Raw genomic sequence first — 13,633 nt, forward strand, 5'->3', positions numbered from 1 at the left:
CGCAGATCGGAGCTTTGTATAGCAGTTTCCCCTGTTGAGCCACGCATGCCAAGGAGGCGTCTCGAGCCCTTCCCGCCTCCTGAGGAGCGTGACTCAACCCTCTCCCTTTCAGTTCCTCGTCTCCGCCCGAGAATTTTGACTCCAAGCAGAGGGGAGGTAGGGAGGGTCGTGGAGCACCCACAGGGACACACATCTCGAAGAACACTCGTTACTGCACGAGGTGAGTAACTCCCTTTTCTTCTTCGAGTAGTGTCCCCGTGGTTGCTCCACTGTAGGTGACTACAAAGCAGTATTCAATGTAAGGCTGGAGGGAGCTGGAGTCATTGTTTAGCAGCGGTAGAGAGTACTGCTGTGGCAACTGCTGAATCACTCTTGAGTTGTGGAAGGATAGCGTAGTGTTTAGCAAAAGTATGGTCTGAAGACCATGTTGCTGCCCGGTAAATGTCTCTTAAGGGGACATTGCCCAGAAAAGCTGTAGAAGCAGCCGTGGCTCGAGTAGAATGCGCTCGTGGTGGGCGTTGTAGCGGTCTATTGCCCAGAGAGTGGCATTTGATTTTACATGTCGATATCCACTTTGAGATTCGTTGCGATGATATTGGTGTCCCTTTGGATTGTTCAGCAATGGACATAAAAAGTCTTTCAGATTTACGAAATGGTTTTGTTCTTTCCAGGAAGAAGGCCAGGGCCCTCCGGATGTCCAGAGTGTGCATGCTGGCGTCTGTCTGCGAAGAATGCAGTTTGGGAAAAAGATAGGTAATACGATCGGTTCGTTGAGATGGAATTCTGTACAGACCTTTGGCAAAAACGTGGGGTGGGGTCTCAGTATGACCCTATCCTTTGTGAAAACTGTGTAAGGAGGTTCTGACATTAATGCTCCGAGTTCGCTCACCCTCCTGACGGAGGTGATGGCTAAGAGGAAACAGACTTTCATAAAAAGGAAGGGAAGTGGTACTGTTGCCAGTGGCTCAAAGGGAGGTCTGGTGAGGCAGTTCAAAACAAGATTTAGGTCCCACAAAGGGGGTAGGGCCTTATGTGGTGGGTACACATTCTGGGGTCCCTTGAGGAATCTCTTCGTAATAGGATGGTTAAAAATGGAGAAGCCGTCTACTGAGGTATGAAATGCTGCTATTGCAGAGAGGTGTACTCTTAGAGGAGATTGACAGTCCTGATGCTTTAAGGTCCAGAATGTAGTCTAGGATGGTAGTTAGTATTGAGGCACGGGGCTCCACTTTGGCTCGCTGACACCAGTGACAGAAACGTGTCCATTTCTGTTGGTAAGTTTTCCGAGTAGACTGTCTCCTGCTATAGAGGAGGACGTCTTTTACTCGCTGGGAGTCATGCTCTTCTACCTCCGAGAACCAGAGAGAATCCATGCGTGAAGATGCAGGGTACTGATTTGTGGATGCAGTATCCTGCCATCCTCCTGAGATAGTAGGTCTATCCGGTATGGTAGTGGGTGGGGAGGCTGGACCGCTAGCCTGTGAAGGTATGGGTACCAGGTTTGGCGAGACCATGATGGCGCAATCAGGGTGACTAGGGCTTTGTCTCTCAGGATCTTGCGCAGAACTCTTGGGATGAGCGGTATGGGAGGAAAGGCGTAGTGTAGGGGGGCTGTCCATTTGATTAGGAAGGCATCCCCCAGAGAGTGTTTGCCAAGTCCTGCACGTGAGCAGAATTGGGGACATTTGGTGTTCTGGGTAGAAGCAAAGAGGTTTATCAATGGTCATCCTCACTGGTGGAAAATTGAGTTCGCCACCTCCCTATGTAACTCCCATTCGTGGTCTGCGGTGAAGTTTCGGCTGAGGGAGTCCGCTTTGGTATTGTTCACTCTGGGCAGGTAGGATGCTATAAGGGTGACTTGGTTGCGGATGCATGCATTCCACAGGCAAATAGCCTCCACGCATAAAGAGCGGAAGTGGGCTCCACCCTGTCTGTTTATGTAGAACATCGCGCAGATGTTGTCCGTTAGGATGCGGACTGTGTGATTGGCGATGTCGGATGCAAAGTGTGCACAGGCATTTCTTACTGTCCTCAATTCAAGGAGATTGATATGTAAGAGTGTCTCGTTTGGGGACCACATGCCTTGAACTTTGTGACAGTCCATATGTGCCCCCCAGCCGAGCAGGGAAGCATCAGTGGTGATTTGAATAGTGGGTTCGATTTGTTGGAATAGAACCCCCGCCAGAAGATTATTTGGCACTGTCCACCATCGTAAGGATGCGAGCACGTCTGGTGGGATAGTAACCTTTTTGTTTCGAGGGTGTCGTGATGGGATATAAACGGTTGCAATCCAGAGCTGAAAACATCGAAAGTGCAGACGAGCATGGTGGACTACATAGGTGGTAGAAGCCATGTGTCCCATTAGTCAGAGGCATGTAAGTACTGTGGTGGTAGGAACTGTGAGCATCCCGTTTATAATTTCTTGCATGGTTGCAAAGCGTTGCTGAGGTAGGTATGCCCGGGCTGTAACTGAGTCCAGGCGTGCGCCAATGAACTCTATATCTTGAACCGGGTGCAGAATTGATTTGGTTACATGGAAATAGGCATCTTGGAGGTCGAGGGCTGCGAACCAGTCCCCTCGATGTAGCGCAGGAATGATAGCGGAAAGAGTGACCATCTTGAAACATTGTCTCTTGAGAAATTTGTTCAGTTTGCGGAGATCCAATATAGGTCTCCAACCCCCTGTTGTTTTCTCGGTCAGGAAATAGTTCGAGTAAAACCCTCTCCTGTGGAACTCTCGGGGTACCCTTTCTATAGCCCCAATGACAAGGAGCCGATTGACTTCTTGTTTTAGAAGGGTTTCGTGAGAGTGGTCCCTGAAAAGGGATGGGATAGGGGGAAGGGTAGGGGGGATAGAAATAAAAGGGATGGTATAGCCCACTCGAATTATCTCTAGGACCCAGTGGTCCGATGTTATGGATTCCCACTGTGGGAGGAAGGCGCGCAAACGGTGGTTGAATAGATGGCCATGTTGAGGTGCGAGATCGAACGGGAGGTCTTGCAGACCCTCGACCAATTGTGCTGCTTAGATGGTTGGTTAGCTAGCGGGCGGGCTTGGTTGGGTCTCCTTCTGGGACCTTGCTGTCTTGGTCTGTTGTCTTCATAAAGCCTCTGTGGTCGATTGTATTGTCCATACCGATATCGATTATATGAATTATATGGGGTGTATCGCCTGTGTTTATAGGGTGGTGTGCACATACCTAGCGTGCGAAGTGTGGACTTAGAATTTTTGCTGTTGTGGAGTATTTCGTCCGTAGTGGCTGCAAATAGCTTTTGTTTGTCAAATGGCAAGTCCTCCACTTTCGGCTGGAGTTCGCGGGGAACTCCAGACGACTGGAGCCAAGAAGCTCTATGCATCACTACCGCTGTAGCTGTAACTCGGGCTGCAGTATCAGTTACATCCATTGCCATTTGGAGAGCGGCACGGGCGATCATATGGCCCTCATGAACTATTAATTTTAAGATGGGTCTTTTGGAGCCGGGGAGATGCGCCATTAGTTCTCCCAGTTTTGAGTAGTTGTCAAAGTTGTGATTTGATAAGAGAGCAGAGTAATTTGATATTCTGAGTTGTAGGGTTGAAGAGGAGTATACTTTCTTGCCAAAGGAGTCCAACTTTTTGTGGTCCTTGTCTGCATTACCCGTCCTATACTGTGGAAACTTCGCTCGTTGTTGTGCTGAGTCCACGACTAGTGAGTTAGGTTGTGGGTGAGTGAAGAGAAAGTCGTTGTCTTTTGAGGGGACAAAGTACTTTGTCAATTTTCCTGTTGGTTGGATGGATGGATGCAGGCGTCTTCCACAGATCTTCTGAGGTCTCCATGATTGCCTCGTCTATATGTAGGGCAATCTTGCCCTGTAGTATCGGATATAGATTCTTTAAACAATTGGTATTGTTTCTTCTGCACCTCTTGCAGGGAGACATTCTGGCTTGTCGCTACTCTCTTGAATAGTTCTTGGAACTGTTTTAGATCGTCAGTCATTCCAGTGTCTGATGGTACTACGGCGTCCTCTCGTTGTGCATCAAGGGCATCAGAGTGTGTGACGTTTACTGACTGAGTATCTGAGTCACTGTCTAAGATTTGTCCCACCTCGTCCTCCGAAAAACTTGCTGGAGGTAGGGGTTGTGGCCAAGGCAAACTTCTCCAGGATACAGTGGAACGAGGAGGGGAGTGGTGTCCATATGGATCCCAGTGTTCCCATGGTCCCCACTGCAGTGGATAAGGTGGAGGTGGGTAAGGCCAGTATGGGTGCCATGGGCCATGTTGTGGCGGAGCCCTATAATGGTGGGAGTGAGCCTTCCCAGGTGACGGATGTCACGAGGAATAGACCATGTGGTGGTCATCGTCAAGAAGGGGAGCGTCGAGAAGAGACAATGGTGATATCGACCTGGGAGGGGATTCCCTTGATGGAGACCCCTCAGGAGAGTAAGAAGTAGAGGGCAGGCACAGATAGTGCTGCCTGCTGTATGGATCAGTCTCTTGTTGGGGCTGATCCCTAGGAGCCTCATCTGGCTGCTTGTCTGGCTGTGGGAGGACCAGCAGAACATCAGTTGATGACAGTGGCTTCGGAGGCTGCCCATCCTTTTGCTGCGGTGCCGTGACTTTAAGAGGCACCGCAGCTTTAAGCCGTGGTGTAGCTTTCGGTGCTGCAGAGGCTTGAAGCGGCGCCGGGGCTGGAAGCGGTGCCGCGCTTGCAAGCGGCACCACGGTTTGAATCGGCGCCGGCTTTTCATGCCATGCCAGCTGCTTAGAGCGCTCCTGGGGCCGCTCAGCTGTTGAGCGCCCCGATCCCGGTGCGGAGTGAGAGGATCGCCCCGAAGCCTTAGTGGCAGGGGACTTCATAGCCTGGTGTGCCTCTCCTCTGTGTTTGGGAGAGGAAGAGGCTGGAAGAGAGCAGGATGGAGAGGGTCTCGCTCTCGGGGCATTTCTGGAAGGCGGCGGAGGCTCTTGCCGCGGTGCAGATTGTTCTCCCGCAGGCTGTAGAGCTTTTTCAAATAAAATCATCTTGAAGCGGAGCTCACGGTCTTTTCTGGCTCTCGCCGTCAGGGAATTGCAGTGGGTACAGTTGTGGGGAGAGTGGGTCTCCCCCAAACACCGTATGCAGTCCGAGTGGCAATCTGAAGCCGGCATTGGGTCCCAGCAGTGACCACACTTTTTAAAACCTGAGGAGCCGGACATTGCGAGCTCTCTCCCTCTTGAAATTATTATATTTATCTTCTATATTGTTATAGTTTATGTGGTTTTGCTTTTTTTTTTTTTTTTTTAAGTCTTTATGTGTTTCTTGTTTTGACAGACGGGAGAAAGCCGGTTCACCGGAGTCCCGGTCTGAGGTAAGTTCAAGCCCCCTGAGGGGGGGATTTAATTAACTCTATTTTTCCTATTTCTAGTTTTTTTGTTTGTTTTTTTTAATAAAGAAACAAGGAAAGAGTAACTAGGATAAAACAGGGGAAGCTAACTATGCCTAAATAACTAAGGGAAAAGTAGTCAGATAGTCTGACAGGGAGTTCCTGGCTGCTCCGTCCGCTGACGAGGGCGGTTAAAGAGGAACTGAAAGGGAGGGGGTTGAGTCACGCTCCTCAGGAGGCGGGAAGGGCTCGAGACGCCTCCTGGGCATGCGTGGCTCAACAGGGGAAACTGCTATACAAAGCTCCGATCTGCGGCTCAGGGCAACCCTTCACCTACAGTGGAGCACCCACGGGGACACTATTCGAAGAAGAATCTAGAGTTGCCAGTTGCCACTTAGTATCATTTTCTTATAATACACAATATTTTGGAACATCATGGCCACAGATCATAATGGTGACGGCATAGCTCTATTCCCTATGGGTATGTCTACGCTGCAAAGTTAATTCGAAATAACAGCCATTATTTCAAATTAACTTCAATAGCATCTATACATGCAAACCGCTATTTCAAATTTAATTTGAAATAGCAGAGTGCTTAATTCGAATTTGGTAAACCTCATTCTATGAGGAGTAATGCCAAAATTGAAATAGCTAATTTGAAATAAGTGTTGTGTAGACACTTAATTAGAATTAGCTGGCCTCCAGCCCCTCCCAGTTTCCCCTGGTGGCCACTCTGACCCCAGGGCGGGACCCAGCAGGGCACCCTCCTTTCACAAGCCTCCTCTACACAGGGGCAGGGAACATCTCCCCCCCTTTAGCCGCACTATACACGGCACGGGGGCATGGGTGCGGTGTTGGGGCAGCTCCCACTCCCGGGGAGAGCCAGACATCCCGACCATGGCCTCTGTGCAAGCACGTCGGCTCTGACTGTGCAGGGCACAGTCGTCCTTACCTCGCAGGGGGTGCTGGGCATCATCCACTGCATCCCCAGGAAGAACTGACTATTCCTCTTCTTTCTCCACAGCCACACTAGCTGCACATGCAGGGCACACCACCCGACCTGGGACATGCTCCCGCACCCGAGGGCTCCTCCGGACCACCAGCACGTGGCAGGGGTACTGGGACTAGCACCTGGGGGCCCTGTGAGCCCTGCACCGCACCATCCAGGCCTGGGTGCTGGAGGACCTGCAGCTCCGCCGGGAGCAGCTTGCCCAGGACCATGCCATGTGCTCACACCTGCAGTCCCTGCTGCCCTGTGCCACCCCAGCACCTGCTGCCCCCCCAGCTACTGTTCCTCTTCCCACTCCTGCACCCCCTCCTACCTCTCCTTCCTCAACCACCTCCTCAATCTCCACACACCCCACCTCAACCTCCACACTCTCCTCCCCATCCGCCAGGGGACACTCTGAGGCCTCCGCACCTGCCGTGCTGGGAGACATGTGGCCCGATGAGACTCGCACCCCTGAGCGCTGAGCTTCCCCTTCCCCCCCTTGCTTCCCCCTTCCAGCTCCCTCTCCCAGTTTCCCCCTCCTCTCCCGTCTCCCGCCTCCTTTCCCCAGTCTCCCCAGAGTTTCATTCCCCTTCCCAGTTTTGTTAAATAAAGACAGTTCGTGTTTATGAAAAAAGTGTCTTTTATTTGACATCAGGAAGCGGGGCTAGGGAGGGGTAAGTGGAAGGATGTGAGGGAGGAATGGGGCACGAGCCCCCCGGTGGGGAGTAGTGGGGAGGCTCTGAGGGCTCCTCGGGGTGAACGCTCTCCCGCAGGGCCTCCTGGATCCTGACAGCCCCCTGATGAACCTCCCAGATGGCAGCCTGCAGCAAGTGCTGCCGGGATGATGGCAACGACCTCATGAGACGCACCAGCATGCCCAGGGGCAGCTCTGGCTCCATGTGGCCGAGTGCTGTGGTGTCCCAAGTGCAGGCACTCACGGCACTCCAAAACAGGACTGCTTTGCTGTCCCTCATCGAGGTAGACAAGCAAGCAGGGAACCCTGAGAACTATCTGTCCGGGGTGGGCGTAGGGTCCCTTTAAGCACGGAGCTCAGTTAGACTCAGGCAGCAGCCCCACACACTAAGTCCTAACCTGATGCCCTGCCGGCACTTAACTTCGGTTCAGGGTCTACTCAGTGTGGACATGCTATTTTGAAATAGTTTTTTGTGTACAGATGCGTTATTTCGAATTAATTTGAAATAGTTAATTTGAATTTAAGCTAAGTCAAATTAACGCTGTAGTGTAGACATACCCTATCTTACTTCAGCATAACTCAGCTTTTATAAGGGAACCCCATTATATAATTGTTTTCTCAAAAAAACAGAAGTGCCAGTGAGTTCAATGGGGCTTACTCCAAAATTAAGTGTACTCTTAGCACAGTCATAGCTCTTTGGATAACTTGAATTAAATCAACAATTTAAATCACCTTGATTTAAATAAATCCACCCTGTTTTGAACCATACTTATATCTACTTATAAGTCACTCTAAAAAGAGGGTTGAGTCAATGAATTAGTGTTAAGCACCATGTATGGATTAGTACTAGTCCAAGTTGAGGTTACTACTGTGGCTACATCTAGACTGTTTTCCTCTTCTGAAAGAGGAAATACAAATGAGGAAAGAGGAAATACAAATGAAGCATCGATTAGCATTTTCCTCACGCTTCATTTGCATATCCTCTTCTGATCCTTTTTTCGGAAGAGGTTTTTGCACAAAAAAGGCAGTCTAGAAGCGTGTTTTTTGCACAAACGCCGTTTTTTTAAAAGAACATTTATTCCTCAAAAAATGAGGTTTGCAGGTTCTTTCAAAAAAAGGGGGTTTTGCACAAAAAAACCTGATCTAGACTGCTTTTTTTGTGCAAAAACCTCTTCTGAAAAAAGGATCAGAAGAGGATATGCAAATGAAGCACAAGAAAATGCTAATCAGTGCTTCATTTGAATTTCCTCATTCGGAAGAGGAAAACAGTGTAGACGTAGCCTTTGACACTACCGGAATACATGCATACCCTCCTTTTCCTCTGGCTCATCATACTTCCTTAGTTTACTGCTTTATCAATGCTTGCTATGATAGACAATATTGCTGAACTGTAGGATGCAGCCTGTACAGTTACCAAGCCCAAAGAAAAAAAATCAAATACTTCTGATCTTAAAGATTTTTTTTGGTCATCATCTCTTCTTCCACAAAGTAAATACAAACACAGGTTACCCCACCTTTCTAAACACAGCAGGACTAGCTGTACCTCCACATACAGAGCTCAGGTATAGCAAGACTGAAGGCTCTTTAGAATGGAATCTTTCAAAAAATAAAAACACATTTCACGCTACCTGCCCAATGGCACCCTATAGAGATAAGGCATCAGTGTTTTATGGTGACAATGCCAATGTGATTGGGTGGCATGGTGCTTAATGTACTCACTCTGCAGCATCTGAGTACCAGAGAGACACCAGAGAAAGAGGTGAGCAAGACACAACTGAGATGGAAAACAATGAAAAAAAGGGAGAAACCACAATTGGAGAAGTCGTAGAACAGACAGAATTGGGATACCGCAACAGAGATGGTCTGATCTAGGGATGGTAAATTTTGAGTTACTGATGGTACATTTTGATAAGTCAATAGGGTGTCTCCACCTTTGAAGTGTAGTGACAGCCCTGGGAGCCTGGAGTCAGCTGGGATGTCCTCTGATGGCCCCGGGCTCCATGCGGTGCTGCCGCTTTGAAACACCACAGGGAGCACATCATCAGGCTTCATGTGGCATTTCAAAGAAGCAGCACTGCACGGAGTTGGGAATCAGCAGGGAAATCTCCAGCTGATCCCGGGTTCCACGCGGCACTGCCACTTTGAAATGCTACGTGCAACCTGGGGACACCCCAGCTGGCCCCAGGCTGCACATGGTGTTTCAAAGCGGCAGCCCAGACTCCGGGAGGCGCTGCCGCTTTGAAGTACCCCTTCCTCTCCCCCACCCCCTCCTGGCCACTTGCTGCCTCTTTCTGATAGAGGCAGCAAAGGAGAGGGGGAAAAGTGACTAGTCATTCACATCCCTAGTCTGATCAATCACAGACCCTAAGGACCAGGTTCTCAAAAGTGCTTTTCACCCAGCAGCATTTACTGGGATGCTAAAAGCCAGATTTTCAGAGAGCTGGGTGGCCAAAGCACTGAGAGCTCTTTTGAATGTATGCCTCCACAAAACATGAATGCTTAGTTCTTAGGAAAATCTGCATATCCATGCTGCTCTCTGAAAGGCAAGGGGAACATTTGGACTAGCATGGGGAAGGGGATAACTAAGTCAGTGGGTCTACCACAATGCTGAGAACTAAGTGAAATCATGACTATAATACATGAGAGCATTTACACAGCACTATCATAAATGCAGGTGGCAACTTAGAAGAGCTGACATCAGACACAGCCCCCTGGTTCCAGAGAACTTGTATTTGCTAACCTGCTCTGATAGTAAGTCTATTACATGAACTTCATATTCTTAAACATATGGTTCTCTTCTCTGATCCATATCCTTAAAACAAACAACTAAAAACCTCACATGCTAATCCGGGGTATCACTGTAATTAATCCCTAATGAGAGGAGAATTTATAATTTAAAACCCACAGCAACAAAACAGAGTTTTGTGAACAGCAACTTACCAGAATTCATCCTGTCCAGATAAAAGAGATTCTGACCAGATTCTCTGGGGCAGAAGTTTGATCTATATTTAGAATTTGATGGGAAAATAAAACTGCTAAGACGTTGGTGGCCACCATTTGTGTGAGAGATACCAAGATGCAACCCCCATTACTCTTGGAGCATCAATTCACTAACTACACACCACTAGCTGCTCCAAAGCCCATTGACAATGACAATGCTCCCAGTGATTTCAACAGGAGCAGTTACCTGTTCTCTTTGGCTTGCCTACAGGAACAGTTCAAAGTGCAGCTGAAGCAGTGCTTTAAACTGAAAGTGTAGTAACAGAATGAGAGTTGGAAGGGGAGTAGCGAATAGCCCTATAGCCTGGTTCGCACTGGCTCTTTACAGCATTGTAACTGGTTGAAGGGGTGCTTTTCATACTCCTGAGTCAGCAAGTTACAAAGCTGTAAAGTGCCAGTGTAGACTTAGTTTTAGCCTCAAACCTGGGACAGTAAACAAAGACTAAAATTTGACGTCATTCTTTTGAGAAATCTGAGCTCCAGTTTTAAGCATGTTAGTATTTTTTTTTAAAAGAACTCCTACAAAACAAAATACCATGAACAGAAACATTGTGCATTATTTGCCAAGCCTGGCAAAAGAGAAACAGAGGTTAAGTAGGGAAAAGTAATTAGAATTTTAAAACTCAGATTTTCAACCTGAAGGTCAATCCTGCTAACACTTGTTACCAAACCTGCCAAAAGCACACTACTGTCAGGCCACAGGCTAATGACACACAAAAGGATATTTTAAAAAAAAATCCCAAACGCGTATCCCTATCCTGACATCAGATCCATACATATAAACCTATGTAGAACCTCAGTGACTTCAAAAGAACTTCATTAAAAGGACATACGGATAAGCCTGCCCAGATCAGATTGCAGGACTGGGATCTGTGATTTTTATCTTAATCACATCCTTACAAATTCAATCTGACTTGTTTTCCCAGTAGACTCCTGGGATTCATTCCTTCTAGAAAAGGGGAGGAGCAATCAATCAGTGAGAGCTGAAAATAAAGCTGCTGCCCGTGGAAGAAGTATGATTCTTACATACCTCACTCCACTGACTTGAAAATATAAAGAGATAAACAACTATTAAATAAAATACTTAAACTACTAAAAAGGGGATTTTATTACAATTACTGGATAAAATGATGACAATCTGAGGAACCATACATATTTAATTTTATATAAATGAACATTTTGTTGCAGATGTGAAGAGCTTCTCATTGCTAATAACTGCTAATGACCTTAATGATTTTATTTGTATATTATGTGCCAGAGGATGAATGAGACCTCAATTTAAAAGATTCAGCTTCATCTGGAGTTCATCCTGGGCACTGGTGCCAGATACTCTGTCCATATGAATGAGAAAGAAGATCTGCATTAGCTTCTATCTATTAGCTTAAAGAAAAAAAAATGACCTCATGCTTATGGCTCTGGAATCTGTTTAGGACATGTCCAAATTTAAGGGGAGTTGGGGGGGGAAACAAACACTTTTGAGGAAATGGGCCTGAGCCAGTTTCTGCACCATGTTCACTCAGAGCAGCCTCGGATTACAATAAAGGCACTGTTCACCCTGCCAAAGCTCATTTGTGCTTTTCCACCCCGAGTCTCCATGCCAGCCAGCGTCAGCCCTCAATATTAACCATTGTTGGCTAAGGGACATTCATCTGCAATGTGCAGAGAACTGTGGAGGGAGTATGGTCATGGGGTTACGTGGAGACCAAGAGTCTGGATTCCTGGGCTTTCAGGCTCTGCCAGACTTGCCACGTGACTTGGGACAAAAAGAAACACTTCACCACTCTGTCACCTCAGTTTAGCACCCCATGAAATAGGGACACATAGATCTATGGAAATGCGCTAGAGACTTGATGTTTTTAAGGCACCATTAGATCCTCAGATGTAATGGCTCTGGAGGGCATAATGACACTGGCACAGCCCTCTCATCACAAGTGCAACTCTTAGCTGCTGCAATCTCACTATCTAATTGCAGACATGAGCACATGGCCTAGTTTTCAGGAGCTGCTGCACTCTCACACATCCCACGGATAGTGACAGAATCTCTGAAAACCAACCTTGTAATAAGCTTTACAAAATCAGCTATTAATGCATCTCTTTTGCAGGGACAGGCTATGCCCCCAATCCGGATTGAATCTAAGCTTGGCTCAAAGTTTCTTCATAGTACAATGGTATCAAAATCCTTCGTGACACAGAAGTTGCCTCAAAAACAGGCATACCCCAATTGGTACCATTGTGCATAAGACCATCTCACTCCTCAGGTACTTTATCCTCTCCTGTGTTTGTGTCATGGGCATTTTTTGACTGAGATTAGGGATGTAAGCGACTATACGAGTACTCGATTACCCAATACATTTAGGCTTATCGGGTAGTCGAGACACTACTCGACTACTTGTTTCTAACCCCTTCTCTGATGCCTCTGTATCAGAGGCAGCAAGGCAGGAGCAGGAGCTGGTGCTGGGAGGAGCCTGCTTAAAAGCCAGTTCCTCCCAGCACCATCTCCACGGTCTAGGGGCAGGAGAGGCAGAGCAGCTGTGGTCCCGGAGTGAGCTGGGACTACTTAGTCCCAGCTTGTGCCACCCTGGGAGCTAACCTCCCTGAGGCTCTGCATTTTAAATGGAGTAAGAGCCAGGCTGCCTGTGCGCCCAGCTCCTATTACATTTAAACTGCAGAGCCACAGCGGGGATAGTGAGCGCCCCCCTTTATCAACTAATTGAGTAGCTGATGGAAATTCCATCAATTACTCAACTAGCTAATTAACCACTACTTAAAATCCCTGAGATAATACATTATTTTCCTAAAATAGTTAAATTCTATTATGTCCATACTCAGCTGACAATCCAAAATATTGCATATGCTCAATATTTCATAGCATGATGCTGCATGCACCATGAAAGCAATTCTAGACAGGCATGCTACCTCTAGCCAGGGACACTCACCTTGTTTACAAGACAGGAAAGCAATCTATGGAAGCAGGAACAATGGCAATTAAGATGTTCTTGTGACAGTGGTTTGATGTCGCTCTCTCATAGCAGCAAGTCCCAGTTTGGTCCAATCCTCCTTATTCAAGAGCCCATTGGATAACATGATTTGAAACATACAGGTGGTAAATATTTCTCTCTCTCAGTAATTCTCAAACTATTTTCTATGAGTCATGGACGGTATAGGGCAGGGGTGGGCAAAGGGGTGTCTGCCAAGCAGGTGGATCCGGCCTGTGGACGTGCTGCCACTCCCCCACCCCCAATCAGGGCCTGGGAATGGGGGAGTGCGCAAAGTCTCTCGCTCCCTTCCCCCACCCTGCTAGGGGCACACAGCACTCAGAGTGTATCGGTCACCTAATCGGCATGCACAACTTACAAGGGTGGGGCAGGGAGCAAGAGACTTCCCATGCTCCTTCTGCCCCCAGGCTCTGATTGACCTGGGGGTAGGGTGAGTGTGCGAAGTCACCTCACACCGCCAGGAGCACAGCTGCCTAAAGGGAACTGCCAGCTGTTAAGAACAACTGGCAGTTCTCTAGGCAGGGCAAAGACTTCACATGCTCCTCCACCCCAGGCCAATCGGGGTCTGTGGGCAAGGGAGAACACAAGTGTCCTGTCCCTCCTCTTCTGCC

The 13,633-nt window shown here is 48.0% G+C and overlaps 1 protein-coding gene and 1 long non-coding RNA gene across 3 annotated transcripts in view; one reads left to right on the forward strand and one right to left on the reverse strand.

Annotated features, from left to right (window-relative positions):
* Positions 1–13,633, reverse strand: part of DPYSL3 (dihydropyrimidinase like 3) — a 115,113-nt gene that overhangs the window by 57,202 nt on the left and 44,278 nt on the right. The window lies entirely within an intron of this gene.
* LOC142818719 (uncharacterized) lies at positions 641–6,938 on the forward strand. Its single transcript, XR_012896333.2, has 3 exons — positions 641–753; positions 5,290–5,326; positions 6,366–6,938. It is a non-coding gene; the product is annotated as an uncharacterized LOC142818719 (long non-coding RNA).

The sequence above is a fragment of the Pelodiscus sinensis genome, chromosome 16 (assembly GCF_052426305.1).
Source record: "Pelodiscus sinensis isolate ZL-2025 chromosome 16, ASM5242630v1, whole genome shotgun sequence".
Lineage (NCBI taxonomy): Eukaryota > Metazoa > Chordata > Testudines > Trionychidae > Pelodiscus > Pelodiscus sinensis.